Source organism: Cheilinus undulatus, linkage group 17, assembly GCF_018320785.1.
Source record: "Cheilinus undulatus linkage group 17, ASM1832078v1, whole genome shotgun sequence".
NCBI classification, from domain to species: domain Eukaryota; kingdom Metazoa; phylum Chordata; class Actinopteri; order Labriformes; family Labridae; genus Cheilinus; species Cheilinus undulatus.
Genome location: NC_054881.1, coordinates 22,945,308 through 22,963,108, shown reverse-complemented (window position 1 = coordinate 22,963,108; position 17,801 = coordinate 22,945,308). Strand labels below are relative to the sequence as shown.

Below are 17,801 nucleotides of genomic sequence, written 5' to 3'. Positions count from 1 at the left end.
CACAGGGCGCGCCTTAAACCATTAGGTCATCTGCAAGCCAACAGTTAAGTAACTAATATCTTCTGGTATGAATATCATGCTGATTATTATGATTACTAAATTGATGCATTGTTTCAATCAGAGTTTTTGTTTCCAGAGATGCATGCATAGCCTAAAAAAGTAGCAGAATTCATCTTTGAATGCATATTATTAAATTGTTAAAAGCATTTAAAGATAACTTATAACGATGCTGCATATTCCTATTTACCATACAATGAGGGAGTTTACCACAAACACTGTATTCTCCCTTTTCTGACCATCACTCCCACCCAGGATGAATATTAACAGCTTTAAATTTATGATATAACAAGACAACAGATAAACAAAAACATAAAAAAAAAACATTTAGATCAGGGCGAGTAATTTTTGACCCACAGACAACACAATCCTAGTCCACTAAAATGAATGTTTGGCTTTAATGTTGCAGGTTTTAAGTGCATGGAGACAACTAGGGTTATCCAGATGTGGACTAATTCCCTAATGGGCTTCGACTCCACAACAAACAGGCAGACAAGCTGGCAAATACACACACAAACACACACTCTAGTGCTGCTAAATCTGCCAGTGGTGCCGTTTATCTGTCACTGTCCACTTTCATTAATAGAAGCAGTGGTGTGGCACTCAATGGTAGATGAGCAGATTAGCGAGATGTGTTACGAAAACCAGATCACAAAGAAGATCAAGTATTTTCAGGAGAATTTACTTGACTGGATGGACTCAGAGTGATCTGGTTTTACATTTCAGGCACTAATACAACTAAAGTAACAGGGGAGTTTGAGTCTCTCTGTCAGTGTTTTGCTAAGTTGTTTCTCTCTTTAGCTGCGGTCTGATCTCTGTTACAGCAGAGTAGAAAATGGCTTGAATGCAAATTGCTCCAGCCATCAGATAAAATTATATATATCTTTGCCAACTATCGATCTCAGACAAAATAAAGACAGGCAGAAAATTGTGCTTTGGATTCACAGACAGACTACATAAACGTGTTTGTGTGCTCATTCTGTCTTGTATTAGTATTCATAAAACATGTGCTACATAACGCAGATTTATTTCTCCCCCAACCCCCTCCTCTAACTTCTTCATCTGCAGTGCCGTATCACTGACTCCATTCATTGCAGGTCTATTTGGGCAGTGTGCTCGATATGGACGTTTCATTACACACTTCCTTCCCACCCGTCTGTCTGTCTGTCTCTCTGTCCCACTCAGGGGAGAGGACTGAGGGAGAGAGGAAGGAACAGGAGGGGGAGAGAGAGAGGAGAGGAAAAGAGAGGAAGGGTGGGATTGATTTAGGGGACTACAGTAGGAGGGAGAGGTTATAAACAAGAGGATAAGAGAGGGAAAGGGTCAGAATGAAGGAGATGGAAAAGGTTTACAGTGTGTGATAAAAGAGGGAGATAAGAGCAGAAAAAGAGAGGTGAGAAATAGCGCAAAGGCTTGAATGACAGAGTATGAATGATTTAGAGAAATATAATGGAGCTATAAGGTCAGGTATTCAAGGCTAAAGAGGAAGAAAAGTGATGAGAGGGTGGAGAGAAAGAACTGCAGGGAGAAGAATGGCACAAATATGGATGAAAGAAAGGTGGAATGAGGAAGGAAGGAAGCAAGGACACCAGAGATTAAGGGACAAAAGAGGGTGTGAAGGTTAAAGAATAAGAATAGAAAGAAGGGATGAAGAGAAAAAGGAAAAAAAGAGTCTAAAAAAGTAGTCACTGTAAGCAAAATACGCCATGTTCATTCTTGGCAAACTTTGCTAAGCTACAGGAGAAACAATTGTAGTTAAAACACAGTTAGTAAGGATTGATCAAATGTTTTAATAGGATTTTAATGCTCAGTTCAAATACAGCCCCCATCACTTTAGCTGACCCTTAAGTTTTGAGCATTCATGTCTACAGGGAGGGTTTAGGGATATGCATGACTGTGTCACTGATTCTCAACATTTTTTTAAACAGTTCAAGCCCAACATCTCAGTCAAACGCTCCGTCTAAACTGTAACACAGCCACCCAACAGTAGCCACTGCAGTCTTTCTTAATGGCCACTGCCTTGCTCCTTACTCTGATATAAAGAGCCGCTTTCTAATAACACTGATAGCATCTTGTGCTAACAGTGTGGTTTAGCACAGCTGTGATCTTTAAAATGGGGATAAAGTTGTATGTAGCCTGTGTTAGGTTTAACTGAAGCACAGAGTGACAACATTCAGCAAAGGATTGTGGATATTAACCTGTAAAAAAGGTCAACGGAGGCAGTGCTAGCATGCTAATGTTAGCCACATTCTGAAAATATTCAGAAAATATTTACTAGACTTTAGACTGTATGAATGAAGGCAAATATAATTTGCATCTAATTGGATGAAAAATTATTCAACCAGCAACACCCCTAGTAGGGTCCTGATTTTTGTTACAATGGATGGCCCTTTGAGGAGAGATTTTCTAGAGGCACACTCCAAACTGAGGAAATGTACCAGGATGCCTTGTGAATCACTTCTATTTTATTAATACTTAGTTTGTACCCAGAGAATGGACTCTATTTTCTTATTTCTTTCATTAATATGGGTTATGATTTATTCACAGTTGTTAGGAAAATTAAAACATCATCTGCATATAATGATCATTTTAAAACCAGTTATCGCCCTTCTGTCCTTATTCTTTCAGCCAAGGGCTCCGTACACGCCGCAGGTATTTGTGGTGACAGGGTCACCCTCTTCTAAGATCAAATACATCAGAAAACATCCCACTGACCTTTACTCTTGCATTACGTTCTTTATATATTATGTTTAATAGTTTTATAAATTTATCATCAAAACCAAAAGCCTCAAAGGTATCAAACACAAACTACCATGACAGTCGATCAAGTGCTTTTTCAGCATCTAAAGTTAACATGAACAGCTGCTTACTTGATTTGTTGAATAGACTCAAAGTGTGCCAGATATCATCTGAGAGGATTCTACCATGTACAAAGCCTGTTAGATCTAGATTCAAATAAGATTTGAGAAATACAGCCGTTAAAAAAAATGTAATGTTGCTTCAATGCATGCGACGACTGCTCTGAGGGACTTGAAGGGTCGACCCATTTTGTCGAAAGAAGACTTTAACCTTTGTAACTCTTTTTCAAGGAGAAAGGAGGCACACAAAAAAGAGTGGCAGACCAAGGAGTTAAGTTAAAAATAGGTGCATCCTGAGCCTTAATATCCAGTTAGGTTCTTTGGCCCTTTATAATCGATTTAAAACATAAATTACCATTAGCTTAATATTTAGGCTGCAAAGAAATAACTTATTCTACACATGACACTAGCTTTCCAAAATATACATTGCTTCATGCATATGTGTTTTGGTGCTGGTTTTACCAACTGAACTAACCCACCACTCAAAAACAATACATTAGTTAATGGTTAAAGGGCATAAAGAAACTCAGAAATCACTCTATCAACTTAATGTTTATGTTGGGGGTAAAAAAACCTGCATAAATGTGACTGAAAAATATGTTTGACTAATTTATAGATTTAGAAACTTTTTATGACCAGGTACAAAATCTGCACAAACCTGTCCCCCACCTGAATAAGTCCATTTAATCCCCTAAAATGCAAATAACTACAAGTTTCAACACAGAGGTTGGCAGTTTTATGAGTGTTGCTCTGACTGATGGTGCCCTTGCCCACTTACCCATCCATTTTAGAAGCGATAGATTCTACAGCTCTTTAGTTTGGCAGGTGTGGTAGACATTTCCATGGTCACCACATATTAGTAATCATTGTGGCACTCTAGGATTGTGGGTACTGTAGTATTTTTTGAAAAAGAGGTTGATATCTGGCTATCATCTTTAAGAAAAGCTTATACTGTTGTTTAACTTGAGGTAGCATATGATGCATCTAACTTGCATATTTCTGGCATTACTGCTAATAAACAGAGAAAATTAACGGGATTTTTACTTCTGAAACGACATTGTTGGGCTCTATATGCTCAAGGATATACATATGATGACAGCTTATTCATTTCTGTCACAACACAAGACTATTTTTTAAGCTGCAACTTCTTATTCTGCTTTACTGTCATGTCCTTACTTTTTTGTCCTTGGTTCACTATCTGCTTCTTCTTCTTCTTCTTTGTGAGTTTTTAATATCCGACAGTCTCAGCCTTCACAATCATGGTCGCTAACAGCTAAGTAAGCACGGAAGAAAATCAGAGTATAAAGAAAGAAGTTCATCCTCAACTCTGTCCTCGGGTTTCACAGCAATTAGGTCACGTAGTCCTACACCAGCTCTTAATTGAACTCAAACCAAAACAACATCATGACTCACAAACAGCATCTCCTCTGCTTTCACATACTGCCATGCGAGTTTGTGTAAGAGAGGAAAGCATTAGATTGCAACAAGGCCAGAGACAAAGGAAGGAGCACAGAGCGAGAAAGAGATTCAGCCTCAACTTTTCCCCTTGGGAATGGTCGCCATGGCTACGGAAGCATTTTCAGCCGAACGTGGGACAAATATGAGGAAGAGAGGGAGAGATAATGTGACAGCATTGAGATCCTGTCATCCAGGGCTGAAGTGTGTACATAAAGATGTAAAGACAAAGAAACAAAGGAGGTTGAAGCTGAAATTCAGAAAGCATTAAAGAAACCACATCTCCTATATTTAGCACAGCAGCTAGAGAACCAAAAGACACTTGATCTCCAGCACAAAACACGGCAGGCAAAAAAGCAGTGACCCAATACACACTATAAACTCCAGCGGAAAGCAGAGACCAACAAGAACATTAGCATCAAGAGACTATAACATCTCATCTTACTACCACACACAATCAGACTGCATCTATATTTCAAAGGCTACGGAAAACTGCATGCGACAATGGACCGTCATGATCCAAGATTAGTGGAGGGCACCTTTAATGAGAGGGAGAGGCACAAAGGAGATCAAGTTTCCACACTGACAGGCAAACTGCAGTTTCACCTTAGGGCAATTTGTCCGAAATCAGTAACAAAACTTGGAGTAAGAGTCGTTTAAAGCCCCTGTGAGGAGATTTTAAAAGGTGACGAAACAGAGTGAAAGGACAAGTGACGACACTTTCTGGCCCAGAAAAGCAGAATATGATAAGATCAGCTACGAGACTGACTCTTTGTTGAAGCTTTCAGTGCCTGAAACAGCTGCTGGAGCAGGGTAGGTGTCACACTGTCCATTTAAATACTCTGAAGAGATGGCCTTAACATAAATATTCAGAATCTCTTACAGGAGCTTTACCATATAGAGGGATCATCCATGAATGTAAATAATGTAGAAACTGGTTTTTCAAGGTTGATACAGAATATTAGTAGTTCATGACAAGGCAAATGCATTTATTATGACAGATACTGTTTTAATTGTGAGCCCCCTGGTGGTGGAATTTGCATTCCCTGTTTTTCATGCATATCCATCATTTGACTTTCTTTATGCCACTTAGCAGAGTGTTGTCTATCTAACAAACTGTCATGTAGAATCATGTCGTATTAACACCAACAACAGACATCAACCTAGTGGGTCACAACAGACCAGAAGTTATGAAACGTCGCTCTCCTCTACCAGCTGCATTATCATAAACTCACTAAACACATCTCTAAAACTGTGTCATTAACAGCACGTGGAAACGTATTTAATGCATTACATCAGCCATGAATAAACGCTGCCTCTGTTGCTCTGGGTTATCTGTTTATTAATTTATTCTTTAATTCTTAGACAGTAATGGTGGGATTAACATATGCTCATGTGTTTAAGATGGTGTGTGGCAACATCTGGCTGAAACTGCAGTGAGAAAGCATAAAGGTCCTGTGTTTGTACTGTATTAATAATGCTCTAACATGTAGTGGTGAATAGGCTTAAGTGAATTTGGCAGGGGTGGATCTAAGGAGTGGCGTGGGTGGCCTGAGTCCCATTTGAAATATTATTACCCCCTCCAAACAGCCACCAAAAATTCTTCAATCACCTATTTAGGCTGCAGTGTAAATGGCTGCTACCTTTCTCTGCATATCCATGGACATATTTCTGTTGTTTAAAAATTCCAAATTGTGATTTATTGTAACTTTTAACAAATACCAGCTTTACTGCATGGCAATTGTGAAGTTTGGTGGAGGAGGGATAATGGTATGGGTCAGTTTTTCAGGGTCTGGGCTAGACCTATTCTCTCCAGTAATGCTTCAGCATAACATGATAATGGACAATGCTATGCTTCCAACTTTGTAGCAACAGTTTGGGGAAGGCTCTTTTTTATTCCAACATGGCTGTACCCCAGCGCACAAAGAAAGGACTATGCAGACATGAGTTTGGTGTGGAAGAACTTGACTGGCTTGCACATCCCCATCAAGCCCCTTTGGGATAAACTGGAACAAGCCAGGCCTCATAAATGCTCTACAGAGTGAACGGGTAAAAATTCCCAAAGAAACACTCCAAATCTTGTGGAAAGCCTTTCAAGAAGAGTGGAGGAGTTATAGCTGCAAAAAGGGCCAACTCCATATTAAAGTACATGCATTTGAATACAATGTCATTACGGTCTCTGCTGGTGTAATAGTCAGGCGGCCGAATACTTTTGTCCTCATAGCGTCTCTAATGAGAACTGATTGGGTAACATGACTGAGATATTTGAGTTGCATTGGCAGTTTCTCAACAAAAAGTTTCTAGAAACATAAAGTAGGAAAGTGTTCTCAACACAGGGAATGACTGTCCCAATTTCTCTGGGATAGGTTTGTCAATATCTGCATAAAGTAGAGTCAGTGTTACAGGACATGAATTATTTATGGAGACTAAAGGAAAGAGACTTGTAAGGGCTGGTTCTGCTTGACAGGGTCGCCACAGACCGACAAAACGTGAGTGTTTGTGTGCATCTGTGTACAGGGGGGCAGTGTGTGGAGAGAGAGAGAGAGAGAGAGAGAGAGAGAGAGAGAGAGAGAGAGATGCGCTCTGCTGCGCTCACCGGCAATGTCACTGCTTTTTCAAGGACACTGCGGCTAAGGGGCAAGAAGGAGAAAAAGAAAAGAGAGAGAAAAGACGCACAAAGACAAAAAAATAGTATGAAGCAGAAATAAATAAAGACAAAAAGAAAAAGGATGAGAAGTTCAAGAAAGAAAAAAGCAGAGGCAGCAGGAATAAAGTGAAAGTGGTGAAGGCAGCAGATGAGTAAAGTGTGAAAAATAGAGGGAGAGATGGAGGATAAGGATGGCTCTGCATCTGTGTGAAAACACTTCTCATAGGAAAAAAGACAAAATGTAAAGGAACAACTGCTGACAACAACAACTGGCTATTAGTTAGATTTTTTGCATCACATCTTTAATTAGCTTAAAATCTGATATATTACTTCAAAACAGGTAAATACCCTCAGTGATTAATATTGTATCAAAGTTGTCGTCCATCTATGTTTGTATGAATTTTCTGAGCTTCTATGACTCACACAAATCTTTCTGAATCACTTTTTAGAAATAAACTTCTTTGACTGAACGTAAACAGGCTGTCCTCTGGAGACCCAGCGAGCAGCATCATACATAACTGTGGAGGAGCGTTCCCTGCCTGGTTCAGTCTCACCAGCAATCCACTAAAACCTCCACAGCAATCAATTATTTACACATAACACACACAGGCATTCGCAGACCTCAAAAACCTTCCCACTGAGATGGCAGTGTGGAAGACCGCTGACTGAATTGCATAAAAGCTACTTTACATACATAAGTAGGCAGTTTAGCAAAGTGGTGAGTGAACTTGGCACCCGCTCCGACCACAGACTTTGACCAGCTGTGATCAAAAATGCGTGGAACGTAAAAGCATCGTCTATGTGCATTAAAACTGAAGACAAGACCACCAGATGAAGGCAGATGTAGATCCAGAAAGGCAGAGAATACAGAGCAGATGGTATGAAATAAATAGTAGAAAGAACAAGTTAGCGCCATCCTATATGGTTGTTTGGGCACTTCTTATTTCTCACTGATACTGATTCTAAAATCTAGCCACGATTAGCCAATAAAGCACCCCCCTCAAATACCCAGAGAAAAAAATGACCTACATAGTTGTACCTAAAAAGAAGAGTCAATAACTCTGATCTTTAACATACAATTGCTTCATTTATAGTGTTTTCTTTCTGCACAGCAAGATGTCAATATTTATGCAATTATTCACACTTTGGGTGTAGATTTTAAGTTTTACAACTGTGATTATTGATACAGTCAATGCACTTTTCATAATTAAAGATTACAATTTTGTATCAGACACCTGTGTCACCTGTGTCAGGTGTTTTCTGGTAAGGATGGAGCAAAGAGACATATACATTTACAGCAACCTTATTCAAACATGCCTTAAGACACAAAGTTTGTATTTCACTTTACAGGGACTTTAAGGACTATATTAAACTGGTCTATAGAGTATGGTGTTTTGAGTTAAGGTTTTTTTAGAAGTTTACTGCTGCTGTATACAACAGCCATTGGTTGCTGGGAGATGAAACGGAGAAAAAGTTGAAGCAGCGCTCAGATTGAAGTAACCAAGTAGTCTGTGCGCATTCACACACCAATAAAGGGCTCTCAGAGACTGCACATGTATTTAGCAGCAGTTCATTTATTGAACACTGCTTTGATTAATTTTCTATCTAACCATGAATCATGTACCTGTGTGCTGTGTGAGTAGTGATACAGCTGATCCCCGTCAGCTCCGTTTGCTCACTAGCCACCACATCAACAATTAACAAGTTGTTATGGGCTTATTTATCAGCCATTTCTAGTTATTAAAAAACATCACCAAATAAGGTGATGAATAATGATTTTGGTCAACATCATTTTTGTCTTGACCTTAACTGAATAAAAAAATACTTTTGAAGTGTGAGATTGTAAACTATGATTATTAGCATTTTGCTAGCCTTGCCTGAGGCTGAATGTACTGCTTGCCCTGCATTGTTGTTGTTTGCTACCCTTTCTTAAAAACTGCTTTTTTGCTGCTATCAAACTGCAATCTCTAGACACCTCTGGAAGATACACTGATGCTGTGAAAGCTGGTGTGTTATAGGAAGAAAAGGACATCCATTTACTTGAGGGGATAACATAATATTGGATCTGTTTGGACGTGTGAATGGTGAACTCTTTAATAACCTATATAATTTTTAGACAGTACAGGGTCACAGACATTTTAAAAGAAGTGGAGCAACTCCACAATCCTACACTTTTGCTCAAGTGACTTTTAAACTTCTCTTTCCCCTGTCTCTCTCCAGTTTAATAGTCAACAGACCTCCTAACCAGTGTTTTCTCCTGATCATACTAACTCGACTCTTGAAGCATGAACTCACGCTGACAACAGAGCACATAACTTGAACAAACACATACAGGCACACCAAAACACACTCATACTGAAGCTCAGCAGGGGTGTGAACCAACCTCTCAGCCACAGGGCTTGTCTTGTTTTCTGGCTGATTGAGCGTCTGTGTAAACAATGAGCCTCCGATCATGCAGCCACACTGGGCTCAGCGCAGAGACAGAGAAATGAGAATGGCTTCGGTTTTTCCTTCACTCACCTCCCTCTGTCCTCCTATCGTTGATTCTGCCTTCTTCTCTTCTTCAGCCTCGATCAGCCACTGTGTCTGTGTGTCTGTGTATGGTCACGGCGTCAGAGCAGGCAGGGTTCAGCACCTGAGGAGACAAAAGTTCAAATGTCAGTTGGCATCAGAGCAACAGGTTTAAGGATCATGTTCAGCTTGACTAAAGTCACGCTGACCAGCTGACAAGCAGTAAAAACAAAGGATGCTATTTAAGACAGGAAGTTTGAAGCTTTTTTTCTTAATGTTCCCTAAAATATCAGTATCATTATGGTAGTGTTATAAAACTCCTGAAAATGTTCAAAAATATACATTAAAAAGTCAAATTAATTAGCAGCACAGAGCAATGTACACTTTTAAGGGTATGAACTTAAATATTATCCTGGTTAAAGGAAACATGAAAACTTTATTAATGTACATTAAATATACTTGTAAATAAGGTTGTCAAAAACTTTATTATTTTGATACCACATGCTGAAAACAATTCTTTCTATTTTGAAAGGACAAAGTACCAAAGTTACCAATAAATTAACAAATACACAAGTCATTTTGTTCAACCCAAAGCTCCTTACCAAACCGAGTCTTTATCAATGCGTTTACTGATTCTTTTCTATTGTTGGTGGAAAGACAAAAAGACATAGCATTTTTAACAGAAGAGGTATAAGCCTGAGTTAAAAAAGATTTTAAAAGAACATAATCCCATTTTGGTTTATTCCTTTTCTATTTCTGGAAAACAACATTACTTGTCCAACAACTGCATTAATTCAAATTTCTTGTCAAAAACTGAGTTTTTTTCCTGGTGTTAGATTTGAACTAGGGCTGTCAAAAGATTAAAATGTCTAATTGGGATTAATCTTAGAACTTCTGTAGTTAATCATGACTAATTGCATCCTTTTGATCGCTTTTTAAAATTCCACTGCTGCATATTCAAAACTATCTTTGTTTCTATTTGGATTGTTCTGACTTAAACTAAGAGTAACTGACGTCCTGTGTGGATGGAGACCTGGTTTTATTGGTAGATTAAAGATTGTAAAGAAGAATGAAGAGGGAACTTGCTACGAATTTAGAGGAAAATAAGGGAACAGTAAAAAGGTAAATGTTTGATAGCACTGAGCTGCTTAATAATGAAATGAGACATTAAAACCCTCTGAGCTCTATGCTATTTGTTTCTACAATTGTGTCTCGTCTGGACTTCAGTCTTAAAAACTTGTAAAACATCAAATCTGTGGTGCAAAGTCAAGCTTTAAACAAGCCGGACTTAAAGAGTATGTGTGCAGCAGAAACGTCGCCGGAATATGAAAAAAGTCCTGGGACAACAAAGCAAAAGAAAAACTAACTGGAAATAAAAATGTAAAGATCTTTACATATTACGCACAGTAAACAATAACGACTAAGGGTTTGTTTTTCACAAACTTGTTCTCCCATCTCTTGAGGACCAAAAAGCGAAAAACTAATCATTCTGTGACAAAAAGAAGTCTTCAAAACATTCACATTTTTACAAAAAAAGTAAAAAAGACATTCAGTATTGGAGTGATTGGTGTGGATGTAATCTTTAAAGACCCCTGAAAGTCACGAAAGATCCAGACAAGCTAGAAAACATTCAAGAGAGCTATGAAGGCATGCATAGCATCATTATAAAGAAGCAACAGAGGGCTTTCAGAGGGAAAAAGTGCCTACAATATGAAGCCTAGTGTTAGTTCATGCAGGACATGGTAGTCATGATCAGCTGACTACCAGCTGATTCTAATTATCGCCTCCTAGCTCTTACAGCCAATCACACCTTAACCAGGATCGGAGTGAACAGTGGGTCTATTATTGCCATGGAAGACAAGAGGACAATGGACAAATTAGAAAGTAATACTAATTAAACACCGTCTTGTCCTCTTTCCCGAGCTATTGAAACAAAATCTGCAAGTTTAAACAAATTTAAAAAGTCACTCCTACCGCGAGTTTTCAATTTCAACTACAATTTTTTGTCTCTCCACGGTTATGAAAACAAGATAACAAAGATTAAATGATTACTGGGGTAGTCTGGGAAAATCTGTATTCTCCTGAAATATTTTTGAATCAATCAACCTCAATGGCCAGAGGAAGAATTCCAGATTTTAAGTGTGCAATCAAGGATCTTTGGCTTCTACATAATGAGATGTAGCATACAACTCAGGTAGAAAATTCTGCTTCATCAGCACATTTGTCCTTAGTTTTTGTATGCACCACATTTTTACTGAGAGCTCTTCTTTCAGTGAATTATCATTGCAGTAGGAGTTATTCCTGTAGATGCAGAGTATATATCCACCTCCTCAAAAACCAGGTAAAGCTCAGTAGCCTAAGGAGAATTATCTATTTTGCTCCATACTAAAACTTTTTTGTTGATTCTGTCCTCTGACATTTCGATTAGTCAATTCCACAATCACATCATTTCACATTTCCGTTGTATAGCCCCCGGTACCAGACATGATTGTGTCCTAAAAATGTAGCAAAAGCATCCGTTACTCAGAATAACCCCAGTTTATGCTCATGCACACACCTCTGCCTCTATGTAAAAATGGTTTTAGTGGACAGAGACAGATGGAGAGAATGGGGGGAAAGGAGGTTAGCAGACAGTGAAAAATGAGAGTCTGACGATTAAAACGTCCATTAGGGTGCACTGGCATGTGCATCTTTAATCTCTGTATGATAAGAGTAATTACAGGAGTAGGACTGAGTCACTTATGCACACCCTCATTGTTAGATGACTTTCTGCTTTCCTTTGTGCAAACAGCACCAGAAATGGCATTGGAAGAAAGGGTGAAGACAGAGGAAATAGACCACAGGAAAAAGGAAAATGTTGGACAGAGAGCCTGGGTAAAAAAGATGAAAACCAACAATCACTGACCAGAGAAATGAGATCCTGCCCCTGCAGAAGAAGCAGGCCCCTCCCTTTCAATTTGCATATGTTCCGCTACATCAATTCATTTGCATACATTTTAACATCAGTTTCCAAGTAAACACAATACAGGGAAAGAGCTAGAGAGATATAACAAAGGACATTCTGGTTAATTCCTCTGAGACGTGTTTGACTTTGAGAGAAGCTGCTCATTAGCTTGTCAGCTAAACTCTCAAAACTAACTTTTCAAAGCTCATAAAAAGTGCCTCTGACTGAAACTGGTACTCCAAATATGATGCAGTAAAATTCTTTGGGATTCTTTAGAGTTAGATATTCCTCCACTGCAGCCTGCAGCTTTTGCCAATATCTTATACTAAGGATTAAACCTTGTTTTAAGCTGCTGTGAGGACTGTTTATTGACTTTACAAAGGGCTGAAAAATAATACCATTGCCTCTACATGATCCGGGTATTACTGTGGAGTTATTTTTGATGCCTGAAACTGCTGCAGTGGGTAAGGTGCCAGCTGAAACAGCATTTGTTTACATTTTCATGGGCAAAATTTCTCAATGTGTGATACATTTGAGTGTTAAAAAGGTAGGATTAAAAACTACTTACACAATTAAAGATAAAAATAAAGAGGTAAGTGCCACTTTGTCCACATTTAGTGCCAAAAACAAAAAGAGGTTTCTCAAAGGAGTATAACTTTAGTTTTTATTTATATGTAACTACCATTAACACCTTAAAATGGTGATAAATCTGAGTAATTTCCCTGTTTGTGCTACATTTGTAGAACAATAAATAGGCCTGTAATGGTATATCAGATTCCACCCCAATTGTGACTGTTCAGACATAATGGTTCAGAGCATGCCATCAAAAGACAAATACATTATTTAGTGGAGGGAAAAAAGGCATCCAGTGATTCCTAAAGGGGCCCTAGGCAAGTTTTAACAGTATGCGCAATGTTTAGCACAATTTGTGAAGGGCTTTTCAAGTAAATGTTAGGCAAACAATGAATCGAAACTAGACTTTATAAATACTAAAACGAAGAAATTAAAATATGAAGCGTCATATCTCGCCCTCAGCTTCCCCTGCACAACTCAGTGTAATGAAGAGCGTCAGATCCTCCCTTTACCACATCCTACCAGTATGAGAAAGGTTTTTTGCTGTTGCCTCAATTAAGTCAAAAGTCAGATGAAAGTTGGGCATTGCAAATGAGCTAAGAGTGGCATTCTCAGAGTTAAAGTTTGTAAGTTCTCTTTATAGTAGGAGAGGGTGTGGCTGAGCATTTATGGTATATCAGTCAATGCATATGTGTGTATGAGTGGGGGCTTAAAAATGTTTTTATGTGCCAAAGGGGGGCATGCAAACAGTCGATAGATAGATATTATCAACCACTATTAAATTGAGCCTGAGCACCAAGGGCACAAGGATCCTAATCCTGAATCCCACTCAAATAAGCTCAGATATATCCAAAGATCTTTACCACATATCTGTTATTCGCCATGAAAAAGGGAATGGTCCGTCAGGGGATAAAATTAGCTATAAAGCTGTGAATCTTGGCAATAAAGTCTTTGAGTGTAAACAAGATGATAAGAATTTTGTCAGTGTGTATGACTACATAGACAAGTGTACAAAGCACTTCACTTCTCCAAAAAACCCCTCTGTGGGTTTTTTTTGGGGGGGGGGGATTAGGTGTACATTGTACGTTTTGGACACAGCATACAGGCGAGCCAACATATTTTATTGGCCCATTTTTATGTAAAACTCGTTAAACTACGTGGATAACACGCTCCCATCTACAGCCACTATGCCGCAGATCTCTCTGAGCTCGTAATAACCACAGGAGCATCTTTCACAGAAATCACTGGAGGCTAACGCCACTACTATAACCAAGTACCTCATACGACCCAACTTCAAAAATCGAAATATCCCTTTAATACATGGTTGTCTTGCAAGCTCCAAAATAAAGTATTCAAGGCAAATTTTAGTAAGCATGAAGTGCATTAAATTTGATGTTTTAAGGATGGTGAGAAAACAAATTGCCACATTTTTTGATGTTTACAAACTGTACAAAATGTCCATGAGTTTTACATAAAAATTCTTCCTACTGTAGCCTTGCTTACAGTTTCACAATACTCTGAAAAGCGACCCTGGTATCATATGCATTATATCTCCATATTCTTGCCAGTACACAGCCCTCATAGCATTGCATAAAATGAAACTCTCCCTTGTACTGTTATTAAATGTCCCTCCCTGCAGTGCAGTCTGACAGTGATGATCCTGACAAACTGGAAGCACTGATCAAGATCTGGTTCACCCTCCTACAAGAATGAGCCGCAGTCACACAGCCAAGAAAATCAAAGCAGAACAAATCTGAAGTATTTGCTTTGTGTTGTTTGGAGAAGAAGCAGCAGTCACACCTTGTATAACGCAGCATAGCAGAGGTGGGTGTTGGCAAATGTAAAGTATTTAATGCCACGGTCCTGCAGGATAAACTGGTTCCCAGTTGTACCATGATTACAAGTCTCTGACACAACAAGTGATCACACACATCCTCTTTAGAAAAATCCTCCTGTGAGCTAAAAAATTTTAGGAAATCTTCACGAGGAGTTAAAATGTCATAAAACTCTTGAAATAAAGTATTCTTTCTTGAATGTTTTTCTGTTTGTACTCCGTTCAAACTTGTTTTCCTGACTAATATCCTGACTGTCACTGGTACTTTTCATTTCATCCCATCATATTTTTATTCTGAATGCTTTGTTTCAAAGCATTCTTGTTTACTAGGACAGCTACCAAACCAGACGTGACAGGATGCAGTTGAGCGTGAAAAATTGAGCTTGGTGACAGTGTTGACGTTTCTCTTATTTTTGCTGGAAAACAGGAGGCACTTTTTGAAAGCTTATGTGTCAAGAAAAGATGCATTATTCAGCAATTTGTGTCTTGGACAGAAAACTACGGCTTCTGCATTGTATAAAAACGGATCCTTAAGAAGATAAGCCGCAACTTTGATGGAAAAATAGGCTGTTTCACTTGAGTGCAGATAAACAACAAAGAAAAAAACAGCAAACAGCGTGATACCACAGACTAATTAATGGTTTATGCAAATCAAGTTATCATGCTTAAGACTGATTGTTTAATTTCTATTCAAGGCGTATTTGTTGCATGTAGATCAGGCTTGTAAATAATAGCTCACACCTCCAACAGACACAGTAAATCCATTTAAAGACGGGAAATATAAAAAAAGATCACCGTCTTTTGTACTTTTCTGAGTTGTTAATGAAGACATACAGTCAGATAATCGTCTCCAATTACTTACACGTTTTCTCAATAGAGCACTCATGAGAAGGACAAATAAATCTCCCATCCAACAGCAATATTTAATTGCCAATTCTTCACATCTCATTTGTACATCATCACTGATAGGGAAAGAAGAAGCTCGGCGTCAAACTGAGAAGCATCAGTGCAATGGAGTGTAAACAAAGACATCAAGTCATGCTACAGTGGCTGGTTGGTGTCACAACTTGGATCAGCTCATAAAACAAAACCAGACAGAAAAGTGAGTTAATTATGTCACCCTATGATGTAGTTTTATACGGTGAAGTTAAGATACTTGAAACACTTTACGCAGATCTAAAAGTGCACACCCACGTCGAAAGCCATGTGCATACTGATGCTTATCTCACCCCCATAAAGCACACAAAAATGACCTGACTCTCCAATCAGTTTGTTTGCTTTCTGGTCCCTCTATCTGTGCATCTACCCAGGTCAGGGTTCTTCCCTCTGGATCATATTCTACATGCAACCCCTTCACAAAATAGAGCAGTCTAGTTTCCAGAAATCTTAGCCTGAGGCCTAGATCTGCCTTCCTTGTAAAGTGCCTTGAGGTAACATTTGTTTAAAATTGGGGCTCTAAAAATAAAGACGATGGATTGACTGATTGATTCTCTCTCGTTGGTTTCCTACTGTATTCACCGTCTCATTTAGTAAATGCCCAAAGCCAGGCCTTGGAGATATGGCCTCAAATTTATATCACTGTATTTTTTGCCCTTTATGATAACAGAATAAAACTGAAGTATTACAAAATTAACTGAGATAGCACACTTAATAGCATATTAAGATGCCACAATCCCCCTCTCCACTAAAACAAACTGTGATTAGACACTGTGTGCACCTGCAGTATCAAGTTTCATTTCTCTCCCACTGATTTGGATCAAGCTGCTACTGACAATACCACGTTTTCTGATGTGGCCACCGTTAAATTTTATAAAATAAATCATTATAGCACTGGGGTAAGTCAAACCGAGCTGCTTCGTTGTAGCTCATGGCTTTTATTAAAGCTCCAGACAGGTAAACAGAGACACTCTGCAAAGTGAGCACACTCGTTGTATTGCTGTCGTAGTACCCATTTAAATATTTTAACTCATTTCTGTGCTTAATTTCACTAACATGCTGACGATGGGGCTCTGTCTGAGCTGTTGTGTCTCTATTTATCAGCCTACTAAAATAATGTTGCCACGGCTAGTGTGTTCACCACAACGCAATGCATGCATTTCAACCAGTGGTGACAGTTTTACAAAAATCCTTTCCATGGCAGAAATTTTACTGGTGAAATTACTGATACTGATTTACCACCAGCCACTATCAAAAGCCCTCAATAGTCTTAAAGTCCAATTCACAAAGCATTATAGCCTAAAGCAGTGGCTTCAAACGTTTTTCCTTGAAGCTCCCCCGACTTCTATCATAAAAAATGGTGAGTCCCACCAGGGACCAATACAGGGAAAAGTCATACATTACTGTCAAAAATCAACATCAGATTTAACAAACAAACAAAATCTCAATAAAATGGGCCAATAAATATTTGTCACTACCAAAAGAGCTACTTAAGAACCATCAAGTAGTTATCTTGCATTGATTTAAGCTAATATATGCAATCCTTATTTTGACAACCTCAGAGAAGACAAAGCCTTGCATGCCCCTGAAATCTTTGGTGCCTCTATAAGGAGGACCCAGACCTCAGGTTGGGAACCAATGGCCTAAAGCATTCAGAAACTGGTTCCCAACCTGCAACAGAGTCAGCAGGCGCTACTGATTATTTTCCAAGTTTTTTATACAACCTTCCCCCAAAGATACTGTATCATGATTGCAACCATCAGTCCTGCTTTGACGAAAATTAAAAACGCAAATGAAGGATGCACCAGTGCGTGCTGGAATCAGCTATCACAGTCCTGTTGACAGATGTCAGGCAAAATACATGACAGGAGAAGATGGCAGTGGCAGATTTTATCATGTAGTATCAATTAAATGCAACATCTTTCTATATTCCTGCTGATGTAGGGGTCATCTGGCAGAAGACATGACCTATTGGACACACTCTGA

The 17,801-nt window shown here is 38.8% G+C and overlaps 1 protein-coding gene across 7 annotated transcripts in view; it reads right to left on the bottom strand.

The window, feature by feature from the left end:
* LOC121524929 (spermatid perinuclear RNA binding protein) overlaps window positions 1–17,801 on the bottom strand; it is a 171,619-nt gene that overhangs the window by 102,866 nt on the left and 50,952 nt on the right. For 6 of the 7 annotated variants that reach the window (XM_041810520.1, XM_041810521.1, XM_041810522.1 and 3 more), the window contains one exon: window positions 9,538–9,652. The gene's annotated coding sequence lies outside the window, so the exon portion shown is untranslated. The other variant, XM_041810526.1, reaches the window with a different exon arrangement.